The 13,972-nt window shown below is 41.2% G+C and overlaps 2 long non-coding RNA genes across 2 annotated transcripts; both read right to left on the bottom strand.

The window, feature by feature from the left end:
- Window positions 1-1,997: 1,997 nt before the first annotated feature.
- On the bottom strand, window positions 1,998-3,130 carry LOC122194775 (uncharacterized). The gene is made up of 2 exons (XR_006184612.1): window positions 2,767-3,130; window positions 1,998-2,453 (listed from the first exon to the last, which is right to left on the bottom strand). It is a non-coding gene; the product is annotated as an uncharacterized LOC122194775 (long non-coding RNA).
- A 2,375-nt stretch (window positions 3,131-5,505) lies between these two features.
- On the bottom strand, window positions 5,506-7,722 carry LOC128126572 (uncharacterized). The gene is made up of 5 exons (XR_008224535.1): window positions 7,560-7,722; window positions 7,289-7,357; window positions 6,496-6,561; window positions 5,973-6,024; window positions 5,506-5,666 (listed from the first exon to the last, which is right to left on the bottom strand). It is a non-coding gene; the product is annotated as an uncharacterized LOC128126572 (long non-coding RNA).
- Between the last annotated feature and the right edge of the window lie 6,250 nt (window positions 7,723-13,972).

Genomic DNA, 13,972 nt, shown 5'->3' with positions numbered 1-13,972 from the left:
TTTAGTGGGCTAACCATGGTGTTGTCTAGAAGACAAAATAACTTGTTGTTGGGCTGAAGAAGGACATGTACAAAGTTGTTGTTCAGAATCTAAAATGGGTCATTGATGTAGTTGGTATCGTGGGCCTGATGGAGGGGTCCACTATGTTGTTGTTAGTGTTGTTGTTGTTGTTGTTGTTGTTGTTGTTGTTGGCATTGTCGTTGTAAAAAGTTCACAGTGGAGGAGGCCACATCTGCCAATGCACAAACCCTCCTCGTCTGTTGAATTGGGCATGTTTAGGAGCCTAGACACCTGATCGCCTATGCCCTCTGTCGTAGCATCAGCCTCTACCACCTCCACGGTGGTTCTAGTCACCACCTCGACCACTACTATGTCCACTGTTGTGATTTCCACATGTATAATTTGGAGATCAGGTTTGGTGTTTGGTGTTGAGGAAAATGAGTAAGGATGGATGGTCATGAGAAGAGGCTTGGACGATGTTGTTTTTTTATTTGATCATGGAAAGTTCTTCAAGAGTAAGAATAGACCATATCTCAAGGAATGTAGGAAAAGGCTTTTAATGGTGGATGGTGGTGACAACATGTGCATATTTTGGGGATAATCTGTTAATTTCGTAGATGCCAAGATTGCGTTCAGGTATTGGAGCTCCAATGTTGTCTTTTAAGATCAGCAATGGACTTAATACGAGTGAAATATCACATAATGGTGGAGTCACCAATGACATTGTTACATAATTCACCATTAAGTTCCATGCCTTTGGATTCTTTGTTTTCATGAAAAAAAAATATCCAATAACTTTCCATACGTCAACTACGGTGGCATCAGATTTAAGAATAGACTAAGGAATGGGTTGATTTAGGGTTCCATACAACCAGTGTTTGACAATGTTTTCTGTAGTTTCCCATTCCATATCATTGGTAATTATGGTTGGCCCATCAAGATGATCAAACACTTTGCAATAAATACATTGGGTTTCGAAGAGCTAGTTCCAAGAATCATAGTTCAGTCCAGCCAGGTCAAGAAGAAGATGAGTATAGGATTTAATGTTTGTAATTTCATATATTTTATCAGTAGGATTGGATATAGGGTTGGAGGTACTGATTTGGGCATGATGACAAGATGAGAACAAAAAGTTGAAGCGAAGGAGAATAAAAAAGAGGGAAGACCGATGATGAAGAAATATGATGCTTAGCCTGATACCATGTTACAATCAGTATTTTCCCGTAAAGATGACTATAGTTTTTGCATTCATTTCAAAACATAATACAATATAATGGGTTGAATACAAGTAATTTGGCTCACTAACAAGCTATCCAAATAATTAGGCTAATTATATATATATATATATATATATATATATGTGTGTGTGTGTGTGTGTGTGTGTGTGTGCGCGCGCGCACGTGCTAATAAAACTCATAAGTTTTGGTGCATGTAAATGTATTCACATCATCATGACACTCGTATATGAGTATTAGAAAACAATTGTGTTTTTCTTTGGAGTAAGTTGGTGATGAAATGGAGTCGGTGTGAAAATGATAACCCATATCAGTGGGATTGGCGTCTTTGATACCACCATCAACGTTGTGAAAAAACTTTATTCATAATTGATAAGAAATTGGAGAAAACATAAAACAGGGAACTTATAGTAATTTGAGTCTGCTTTATGTGAAATTTTTTATCAGTTTGATTAAAGTTACAACGTTTGAGTTATACTCGACAAAGCGGGTGGTCTCAACATAGGATAAAACATTTAAATGGTGTTGTAATGTTTTAGATATTTGTATCGAGAATCATTTACGTTTAATCGAAGATGTATCAATGGATGTTTTGTTATGGTGGTAGACGCATAGATCGCGTGGAGTGTTTCAAAAGTTTTTGAAGTGGTGATTCCTTTAGGATGTGTCACTTGAGGTGAAGTAGTGCATATTTTGAATTTGACATTTACTAGTGGTTCCCTTGTGATTTAGGGGTAAATTAAGGGATATCATTATATGGAGTGACTAGAAAAAAAAATTACCAACGCTTTAAAGATTCTAATAACGGAGTACTTGTGAGATGAGAGAATTTTTATCACCCTCGATGTAGGCGTACTTGAAATTGTGAAACACCACAAAATTACAGATATTACATGATTCCGGAAACTGGTCCAAACCTTGATAAATTTCTAACCCAAATCTTCATGTCAAATGCAGCTGCATCAAAATCCATAAGCTCCTTTTGTCATCAATGGTGGACTCCTTAATTAGTCCATCCAAAACTCCCTTCGAACTTAATCTACCCGCATTTAAGGTAATGGAGATTTGGAGTGGTGAGTAACTTTCACTCTAACCTATCCGATCCTAATTCTTCCTCTAACACTAGATTCAAATTCAACCCAATGAATTTCAAACCTAGATGACATTTACACCACCTTTGATTTTAGTCGTGATCTAATCTCTCATTGGCACCGCCACCTGTGGATGAATGAACACTCAGATCATAAACATGACCAGGTTGTAATAAATTCAATAAACTTAAATGGGTTCCGGAACCAATTTTAACCTTCAAGCTATCTATTTTTAAAATCAAATATTAGAAACATGGGGATGAAATTGGACCACAATTGGGTCTCCAAATCGTAATCATGTTTACATCATCCTAACCTAGTTTAAATTCCAAGAAAATAATGTTGACAACTTGGGAAATCCTTAAGCTTCGACTCTATAAAAAATTCTTAAGCTTCCATCGAAAAAAACCATAAATTGGAACAAGAAATCAAATACATACCGGATTTGAACCAAAATGTGGGAATTGGGACTTTATTGTCAAGATTTTGAACAAAAACCATTGTACAACCAATATCATTGTCTCATCGTTGATCATTTTTTTGGTGGTTGCGTGTTGCTACTACAAAGAGGAACGACGACAACACATTGATTTCTGGCATGGGTTAGAATTTTAGGAAAAAGAAAAAGAGAGGGCTTCCGGTGGCAGTGATGTTTCTTCAGTTTTCGCAGTAGAGATTGAGAGGGGGTAGAGAATGAAACATAGGAGACGATTTAAGGTGAGAAGTGGGTTAATAAACATAAGAATGATGTGTTAAATTGTAATTGTTTCTCTTTATTTTGCATTATATTAGTATTTTTGCAAGAACTCTCTGGTTACTAATATCTTTATCAAAATATGAAGACTTTACAAATTTGAGAAGATAAAGTTTGTGTGAATGGTATTTAAACACACAAGCTCAATCCAAAGTTCGAAAAAGAAAAAGGTTAAATTCTCGATATAAAAGTCTGTTTCACACATGTCGGTTAAACAAAGAAGAAAAATGACTTTGGAAGTTAAATGCAGTTAGTTTATTAAATTACATTTATGTCCTTCAAAGCTAATTTTAAAATTAGAAATTTAATCAAAATACAAGACCGATGTGGCATAACTCTTATTTTCGCATTTTCACAAAATATTTGTATTTTGGTATGAGTCAGCTCATATATATATATATATATATATATATATATATATGTGTGTGTGTGTGTGTGTGTGTGTGTGTGTGTGTGTGTGTGTGTGGCAATGTGTGTTGTTGTCTAAAATATGTATGGAACTTACGCCATTTGCAAATGGAGTTTAAATTTTTTACAAAAATAGACATTATTCTTTAAAAATGACCCTTAATAGAAACATACTTAAGTTCTTATAATCATAATAGCACCACACTTACATTTTGACATTTTCCTACCCATGATATGTTGATTTGAATTTCACTTCTATAAGGAACATTAGGTCCATGGGCAAGCTCGATGTTGTCTTGACCGAGCAATAAGGCAGATTCAGAGGAAATAGAAAGACTCTCAGTTTTTTTTGTGCCAATATAGGCAACGTACTTTAGTTTTACCAATAGTAACAATGTTATTTCTCTTTCTTGACCATAACAATGAATTTTCGTTTTCATGCCAACAATAACAACATACTTAGTTGTTAACCACTAACAACAACATATCTACTTTGAATTCCTTACTCATAAAAACAATGTAACCAAAATTACCTTTTATAGGTCGTGCTTAGCACGAGCCTTAAATGTGTGATTATGTGGTTGTTTTATCCTCACTTTGATAGTTTTACATAAAAATATCCATATTATTTTATTATGCACTTTGATTGAATTTTTTGAAAGTTTTAATAGTAACACATAGATAGCCACCCAGGCACACATACACATATACACACAACATCTCACTCACGCATACATACATGCATAGCAGCACGCACAATGTATATATAGCGGTGTGTTTTGTGTGTTTAACCCCGTTTTGATAATTTTGAAATGAAAGATAACAATTCTTTATACTCCCTCCGTCCTAAAATAATAATCCACAGACAAAAAACACACAGTTTAAGAAAACATTAATTACCATTAACTTTATTAAATAAAATGACAGTCTTACCCTTATGTTGCATTTAATTTTATGGTAATTTAACTAATAATGAGGGGTATTATGGTAAAAGACATATTTATTTTTAGAAGTAGACAATTATTTTGAGACAAACCAAAAAGGAAACATGAACTATTAATATGGGACGGAGGGAGTATAATTTAACTTCATATTTATATTTATATTTAAAGGAAATTACAAAAGTTTGTATTTTTATTTTTATTTATGTCAAATTACAAAAAAAAAAAAAAAAAAAAAAAAAAAAAAAGATTTAGATCATTTATTAGTTATGAATTATGGGGGTAATTAAGAGAAGAGTTTGAATTTTGACTAACTTCTAATCATGGGGCCTCAAACACCACAACGACTCTTCGATGATTTAGTCACTAATCAGGCTTTTATCGCATGTACGGTACACAAACATCTAATCACGTAAAAATCCAAAACAAACATTAAAAAATATATTATATACTAATTGTTAGAAATATTATTTTGTCTCCGTAATATCCTATGTTGCCCTCTCTCTTTGAGATTGATGGTTCAAGTCTCGTCGTTGATATAGGTGGAATTAGATGTTAAATTAGGAGTATATTAGATTTTCCAGTTAAAAAAATACTAACAATGTCTAACCTTCTCGCAATACAAGTTTGCAAGGGCTTTAATTGTGATCTTATATTATCTCGATTAATTCCTTTAATAAAAGGATAGTTTTTAAAATAAAATATGATTGTCATGCTTCAGGTCTTTTTGTTTGATTGATATCTTGTATCATTTTTTGCAATTTAATTTATCGATACGTTCCGCAAAAGATCTGATTCGGGCAGATTCTTCCCCCAGCTAACGAAGAGATTTTGGCGGAATTGCCACATATGAAATTGAGCACAAATTTGCTAAGAAATAGCCGAATTGTTTCTTGAGAAGATATGGGAAACATGCTCAATATCATTTGATTTAATAGTTGACCCAACCCCTTGTTTGAAATAAGCCTCCACTTCGATTGATAGTTTTTTCACGAAAAGCAAACATGAGATAACACTAGTTTTTCTTATTTCGATTTGGTACCTCATAATAAAAATGTAACAACGTAAATTTTCAAAATAACTTTTTCATTTTTAAAACATTCATTCATTCATAAATATTGTCAAACACATTGTATCAATGTTATTATTACAAAACATTTCCCCAGAATCTCTACAAAAACTCTAATGCGTGTGTGTACGAATCATGCTGGCGCATTCCCGCACTCATCACTAGTACCTGAAACACATAACACAACAACTGTAAGCATAAATGCTTAGTGAGTTCCCCAAAATACCACATACAGCACATACGCCACTCAAGGCTATAACATGACCCTCCGGTCAATGTGTCTCAGCGGGACCCTCCAGTCCCGTAGTTCGTTGGACCCTTAGGTCAGGTCATAACTCGTTGGACCCTCCGGTCCGGTCTATATCATCATACAACATACAATTATCACATAGCACATAATCTCATACATAACACATAAGACCCTCTGGTCATCACATAGTACCACTCTAGGTAACGTATAGTGAGAAGACTCACCTCGATGTCTCGGAAAATATCTGACTCGGAAGAAGTATGATCTAGCCTCCGCCTAATCACATAAAGTAATACTCTCATAAATACAACTGTACTCAACCCTAAAAGTCAACAAGGTCAACGGTCAAACTTGACCTGACTCGGCGAGTGCACAAAGGCGACTCGGCGAGTCTACACATGTCCACTGACTCTCTTAGATTCTCTCTTGGCACGTCGAGTATTTCCCTTGACTCGACGAGTTCCACCTGGCATGAATCGCGGGGCCACCCCGACTCAACTCGCCGAGTCTTAAGAACAACTCGGCGAGTTCTGTGACATCCCCAAAATCACGGCCAGAAAAGACCGATTTTGTTTATGCTTTATGAAAATCAGAGTACTTCGTTTTATAAAAAGGTTGCGGAATGTGTTCCCAGAAAAACATGGTAAATACGTTATTAAAACATTTTCGAGGAAACGTATTTATTTCATTTTAAAACGTTTGGGATGTCATCGTTAATACCGAAACATAAGCATAAACAGAACTTACAATGATTTACACTAGTGATCTACATCTCTTTAAATCTCTCAGTGTAATGTCACTTCACTTCGTCACCTGTGATATACATAAACTGAGTGGGTCAGGTTGGGAAACCTGGTGAGTACATAGGGTTTTCAACCCACAATAATATAATTGTTATGTTTAATCATCAAACAATTAACCCCATTACCCATCCCCGTTATCTTCTTTACTCTTAAGGATTTAACCTAAGAGTCGTCTATCCTGCATTCGTTTATTCCGAAGTCCCTTACTTCCAGGGTTATAGGACTGGCACTAAATCCATAGCTGCCAATGTTCGTTCATAAAGCACTAATTCCATAGCTGCTATAGTCTATTCATCGGGTACTAAATCCATAGCTACCAGTATTTATCTAATAGGTACTAAGTCCATAGCTACCAACGTTCAACAGGTACTAAATCCTTAGCTACCAGCGTCTAACTAATAGGTACTAAGTCCATAGCTACCAATTCCCAACAGGTACTAAATCCATAGCTACCAACGTCTAAAAGGTACTAAGTCCATAGCTACCGGTGTTCGTCTCATAGGCACTAAGTCTATAGCTGCCAATATATACTCACGTCATCTTCTATCTCTCATCATTCATCTACCCATCTCATACCCAACATATTCGTATATATAAAATACGTATACAGTTTAAATCCTTTAAAACATGTATAAAACGTTCATCCAACATAGACAGCAAGTATTCAGATAATATGCACACATAGCACGTAAAATACTTCATATCTATGTGTAAGATGAAAGGGACCATGCACTCACTTGAAAGGTGGTGAGTCGGCACTCGGACAGCACTTCGTTACTCTTAAAACAATTATCCTTTGACGAAACCTAGTATCATTACCACTAGAGTTTAGTCTAACGCTTGACGAGACTAATTTAATAGTCTAGCTATTATTACTATTATATAAGCGTTAAATAACACTCAATATAACTCATAATAATAGCCTAAATAATTATTTTAAGGTCCTAACAATGTTACTATAATTAAATAAAATCTATATTAAATATACTATAGGCATAGCTCACTTACAGCGGGTTTTTATTAAAAACCGGGCTTCGCTGGAGCAGTGTTTCCGAGCCGAAAGCTTTTCTTCTCGGAGCCGTCGGGCGCTTCAAGGATTTCTTCTCGTGCTAGGGAGGTTTCGTAGACTTGGGAAGGGTTTAGGGAGGCTAGAGAGAAGTTAGAGAGAGAAAGAGAGGCTTATGGTGTGAAGAAAATATGAGGAGTTCACCCTTGTATTTATAGGAGTTTTATAGTAAAGTAGTCTCTAAGCTTCGTCCGTAACTTTTGCATACGAGCTCCGTTTTTGTCTGTCTTTTTACCGTTGAGTTCCTATTAATGAGATCTTCAACTTTCATTTAGACCTCGTTGGCTAATTCTCATTCTATCTCGGATTTACAAAACTGTATCGAATTCGCCGCGCTCGAAAAGTAGGGACTAAGCTTCGTCCATAACTTTCGCATACGAGCTCCATTTTTGTCTGTCTTTTTACCGTTGAGTTCCTATTAATGAGATCTTCAACTCTCATTTAGACCTCGTTGGCTAATTCTCATTCTATCTCGGATTTACAAAACTGTATCAAATTCGCCGCGCTCGAAAAGTAGGGACTAAGCTTCGTCCATAACTTTTGCATACGAGTTCCGTTTTTGTCTGTCTTTTTACCGTTGAGTTCCTATTAATGAGATCTTCAACTCTCATTTAGACCTCGTTGGCTAATTCTCATTCTATCTCGTATTTACAAAACTGTATCGAATTCGCCGCGCTCGAAAAGTAGGGACTAAGCTTCGTCCATAACTTTTGCATACGAGCTCTATTATCGACGTTCTTTATATCCACGCGTTGGTATTTACGAGTACTACAACTTTCATTTAGATCCCGTCGGCTAAAAATCGACCGATCTAAAATTCAGATTTCGGGCTGTGCACTGCTATGCTAAATCTTAGAAAAATCATAACTTCCTCATACGAAGTCAGATTTGGGCGTTCTTTTTATCGATGTTCTTAGTTTAACATATTCTACGACTTTCGTTTAGATTGCTAAGGCTAAATACCGCTCTATCGTAAATTCACTATTTACGCTTCCCGGTATCGTGCCGGTTCCGTCGCGAAACTTCAACGGGTCATAACTTCTTCGTTATAACTCGGTTTTCGGCGTTCTTTATATGTACGAAAACCTTGTAACATACTCTACAACTTGATTAAGGTTATTTATTCTAAATAATCTTTTGTCGAAAAGTCGTTTTCGACCCCTATTGCCTCTAATTTGACTAGCCCAGATTTGCGGGCGTTACAAGTTCCAACTTGAACTCAGACCCCTGACTCTCCCTGACTCACCGAGTCATTCCCCCAACTCGGCAAGTCCACTCACTGAGTGATTAACGGGCAACCTTCATACTACTCGCCGAGTCTGTTCTTGGGACTCGGCGAGTTCATGCCATGCACAAACTCAAAATAACTTTTGAGGTCAGATCTGTTCCATACAATCATAGATCTGGCCTCCCCAAGCATGATAATCACGTAAAGTTCAGACCTTGACACACATATAACATAGAAATGGTCCAAAATGGTGATTTAGCCCCAGAAATGACATTCCAAGCTTATGACTTCCAAAATGACTCATAAAGCTCCAAGGGTTAAGGTCTCTTGACCTCTTTGGGTCCAGATCCATAACACAAACTCGAGGAGGGACCAATACACCACTTAATCAATCTCTAAAAGGGTTAGGAAACCCTAACACTAAGAATCAACACCAAAACTGAACAAGGTCCGAGAATAATACCTCAATGCAATCTCTATGAGCTCAAAACCACCAAAAATCGCACCTCCCTCAGCCTCCTCTTGCCTTAAACACTTCCTTCTTGCAAAAACACCCACCAAATTTCAAGATTAGCCTTTCCTTCCTCACAAACGCTCTAGATCTCTTTAGGGTTTCTCTCTGGGGTTGGTGGCCGCAAATGACGGACATAAGGCCCTTTAAATAGGTCTCAAACTCTGTAAATTAGGGTTTCATTAAACAGCGTGGACTCGCCGAGTCCAGCTATGAACTCGCGTACAAATCCGCGACCATACTCGACGAGTCTAGATGCCAACTCGCCGAGTTCCCCCACAAAACCCAAAAATAAAAGAACAAATATATCATACCTGGGAATCCGGGTGTTACAATTCTCCCCCACTAGAATCAGACTTCGACCTCGAAGTCTCACTCTACAAACAACTCCGGATGCTGCTCCCGCATCTCACACTCCGGTTCCCAAGTCAACTCTGACCCTTTCCGATGCTGCCACTGGACCTGCACCAGCAGCACTTCCTTGTTCCTCAAAACCTTGATCTTCCGATCCATGATCGCCACCGGTCTCTTGGCATAATTTAGGCTCGCATCCACCTGAATATCTTCTAATGGCACCACTGCCGACTCGTCGGCTATACACTTTCGCAACTGCGACACGTGGAAAGTGTCATCAATCTAACCCAACTCTGCTGGTAACTCCAAACGATAGGCTACCCTGCCTACCCTCGCGATCACCCTGAAAGGTCCAATGTATCGGGGCCCCAACTTGCCCCTTTTCCTTAATCGGATCACTCCTTTCCAAGGAGAGACCTTCAGGAGCACAAAGTCGCCGACCTGAAACTCGAGCTCGAACCGACGTCTGTGCACATAACTCTTCTGACGACTTTGAGCGGTCAACAACCTCTGCCTGACCTGTTGGATCTGCTCTGTCGTCTGAAGCACAATCTCTATGTTGCCCATCACACGCTGCCCTACTTCTCCCCAGCAAATAGGGGTTCGACACCTTCTCCCATACAATAGCTCAAAGGGTGGCATGCTAATGCTCGAGTGATGGTTGTTGTTATAAGAAAACTCTGCCAAGGGCAAATACGTGTCACAACTCCCGCCGAAATCCAACACACATGCCCAGAGCATGTCCTCAAGCTTCTGAATCGTCCGGTCACTCTGCCCGTCAGTATGTGGGTGGTATGCAGTACTAAAATGCAGTTTCGTACCCAATTCCTCATGAAACTTCTTCCAGAATCTGGAAGTGAAACGTACATCTCGATCTGAGACAATCGAGATCGGCAATCCATGTCGCAATACCACCTCTCTCACGTACACCTCTGCCAACTTCTCCGCGGAAAAGCTCTCACTGATGGCCAGGAAATGAGCACTCTTCGTCAATCTGTCCACAATCACCCAAATTGCATCGACACCCCTCGCGGTTCTTGGCAATTTGGTGATGAAATCCATGGTAATATGTTCCCATTCCCATTCGGGAATCTCTAATGGCTGCAACTTACCATGTGGACACTGGTGCTCGTCCTTCACCCTGCAACAGGTCAAGCACCTCTCTACAAACCATGCGACATCCCTCTTCATACAAGGCCACCAATAATCCTTCTTCAGGTCCAAAAACATCTTAGCGGCCCCGAGATGGATTGAGAATTTCGATCGATGAGCCTCTTCCAACAAAATGGCACGCGTTCCACCCACAGACGGTACCCAAATCCGGCCCTGAAATGTCATAAGCCCCCGGATATCGGTAACAAATTCCGACACCAGCCCGACAACTCGCTCCCTCTTCTGGCTCTTTGGCTTCACAGCCTCAGCCTGGGCCCCACAAATAGCATCCAGCACCGGGGTCATCACTGACAATCTCAAACGAACATCTCGAATTGGGGCGCCCTCCGCCCTATGGCTCAATGCATCGGCTACCACATTAGTCTTGCCCGGGTGGTAAAGGATCTCACAATCATAATCCTTGACCACGTCCAACCACCTCCTCTGGCGCATATTCAGGTTGGGCTGATCCATCAAATACTTCAAGCTCTTGTGGTCCGTGTATATCGTACACCGGACCCCATACAGATAATGTCGCCAGATCTTGAGAGCGAACACTACCGCTCCCAACTCCAAATCACGAGTGGGGTATCTCGACTCATGAGGCTTAAGCTGCCTCGATGCATATGCAATCACATGCCCCCTCTGCATAAGCGTCGCTCCCAATCCGGATATCGATGCATCACAATATACCACAAAATCTTCCATCCCTTCCGGAAGGTCTAACACTGGGGTCGCGCATAAATTCTGGCGAAGTGTCTCGAACGAGGTCTGCTGCTCTGGACCCTAAGAAAACGCAACACCCTTCCGGGTCAACTTGGTGAACGGCACGACGATCTTGGAGAAATCCTTAATAAATCTCCGATAATAGTCGGCCAAACCCAGAAAACTCCTGATCTCGGTGGGTGACCTCGGCACCTCCCATCTCATGACCGCCTCAATCTTGGCCGGATTGACCAATATCCCATTATGGTTAACGAGGTGTCCCAGAAACTGAACCTCTCGTAGCTAGAACTCACATTTTGAGAACTTGGCATAAAGCCTCTCCGATCACAGAACTCCGAGGATCTCCCTCAAATGTTCCTCAAGCTGCTCTCTGGATCTCGAATACACCAAAATGTCGTCGATGAACACGATCACTGAGCGATCCAACATCGGTCTGCACACCTTGTTCATGAGATCCATGAACACCGTCGGTGCGTTGGTGAGTCCGAAAGACATCACCACGAACTCGTAATGCCCATAACGAGTCCAGAATGCCGTCTTCTGAACGTCCTCCTCCCGCACCATCACTTGATGATACCCAGACCTCAAATCGATCTTGGAGAACCAAGATGCTCCCTGCAACTGATCAAACAAATCATCGATCCTCGGCAATGTGTAACGGTTCTTGACCGTTAGCTTATTCAGCTCACGATAATCAATGCACATCCGGAGCGAGCCATCCTTCTTCTTGACAAAAAGGATCGGCGCCCCCCATGGCGAACTGCTCGGCCTGATAAACCCCTTCCCCAGCAGCTCCTGAAGCTGAGAGGATAACTCATGCATCTCCGGAGGCGCAAGGCGATACGGCACCTTAGCGATAGGCGCAGCTCCTGGAACCAACTCATTACCGAACTCTACCTGCCTCTCCGGAGGCACACCCGACAATTCCTCTGGAAACACATCCGAAAACTCGCGCACTATCGGAACCTCATCCACCAACTTCGGTCTATCTGAAACAACCCTCACATCCATCACATATGCCACAAATCCTCTACAGCCCTGCTGTAGACTCTGTCTCGCTCTGGCGGCCGAACAAAATGCTGACCCCGCACATGTACCCTCGTCGTGCACTGTAAGAACTCCCCGACTAGGGTCTCGAATAGTCATTAACTGACGCTCGCAGTCTATCACAGCTCCATATCGGCTCAACCAATCCCTATCCACTATAACACACACGTCCCCCATCGCGATTGGAACCAGATCTATCGGGAACTCCACACCGAAGATCTCAATGACACATCCTCGAATCACATCCGAAGCATACACTGCTCGCTCATCAGCTATGGAAACTCGCAGAGGCCGATCCAACACCTCTCGACGGACACTAATATGCTGACTAAATGCTAAGGAAACAAACGACCTACTCGCACCCGAGTCAAATAATACCAACGCAGGCACAGAACTCACAAGAAAAGTACCTACGCATATCATCATATAAGCATAAAAACTCAACTCAAATAAAAGATGAAAAGAGAATACATACCAGCCACAACATCGGGCGCCGCGCAGACCTCTTCCGTGGTCAACTGAAATGCCCTCCCATGAGCCTTCGGGGCCTCGACCTTCACCGGCTGAACCGTGGTAACCCTAGCAACAGGCACAGATCCCTATGTTGATCCCTAAAGAAGCTGCGGGCACTCGGCCTTCCGATGGCCGGTCTGGTTGCAATGAAAGCACACCGAAAATCCCTTGGGGCAATCCCTCGCGATATGCCCCTCCTTCCCACACTTGTAGCACACCCCATCCCTGCACGTCCCCTCGTGACTCTTACCGCACTTCCCACAGGTGCGGCCCTTCGCGCCACCAGATCTCGAATCAGCGGGTCTAGCCCACTTGGCTGCCGGCTGAGACTGATCTGGTCGCCGATCCATCCTCTGAGACTCGGCCTCCTCCCTGGCCCGAGTCTCCAACTCGATCTCCCTTTTCTGGGCATTTGCTTGGAGCTCAGCAAATATCTGGTAAGTCGAGTTCGCCACGAACTCCCGAATATCTTCATCAGCACACTCAGATAACGGCTCATACGAGCCTGCTCAGACGACACCTGCTCAGGGCAAAACATCGCCCTCTCATGAAACTTCCTGTTGATGACTGCCACAGAATCAGTACCCTGCTTGAGGGTCAAGAACTCCTGAATCAACCGTTCCCTCTCCACCGGGGGAACATACTCCTCTCTGAACATAGTGGTGAATCTCTCCCGGGTCACCTCAGAAATCTCAGCCAAAATGAAGTTCGGCGTCACGAACTTCCACCAATCCTTCGCTTCCAGGCGGAGCTAGTTAAAGGCGAACCGAACCCTCAAGTGCTCTGGACAGGAGCACGTATAGAAACATCCCTCGATTTCAGAG

This window comes from Lactuca sativa, chromosome 6, assembly GCF_002870075.4.
Source record: "Lactuca sativa cultivar Salinas chromosome 6, Lsat_Salinas_v11, whole genome shotgun sequence".
NCBI classification, from domain to species: Eukaryota; Viridiplantae; Streptophyta; class Magnoliopsida; order Asterales; family Asteraceae; genus Lactuca; species Lactuca sativa.
The sequence above is the reverse complement of the archived record's forward strand: the minus strand, read 5'-3'. Positions and strand labels throughout refer to the sequence as shown.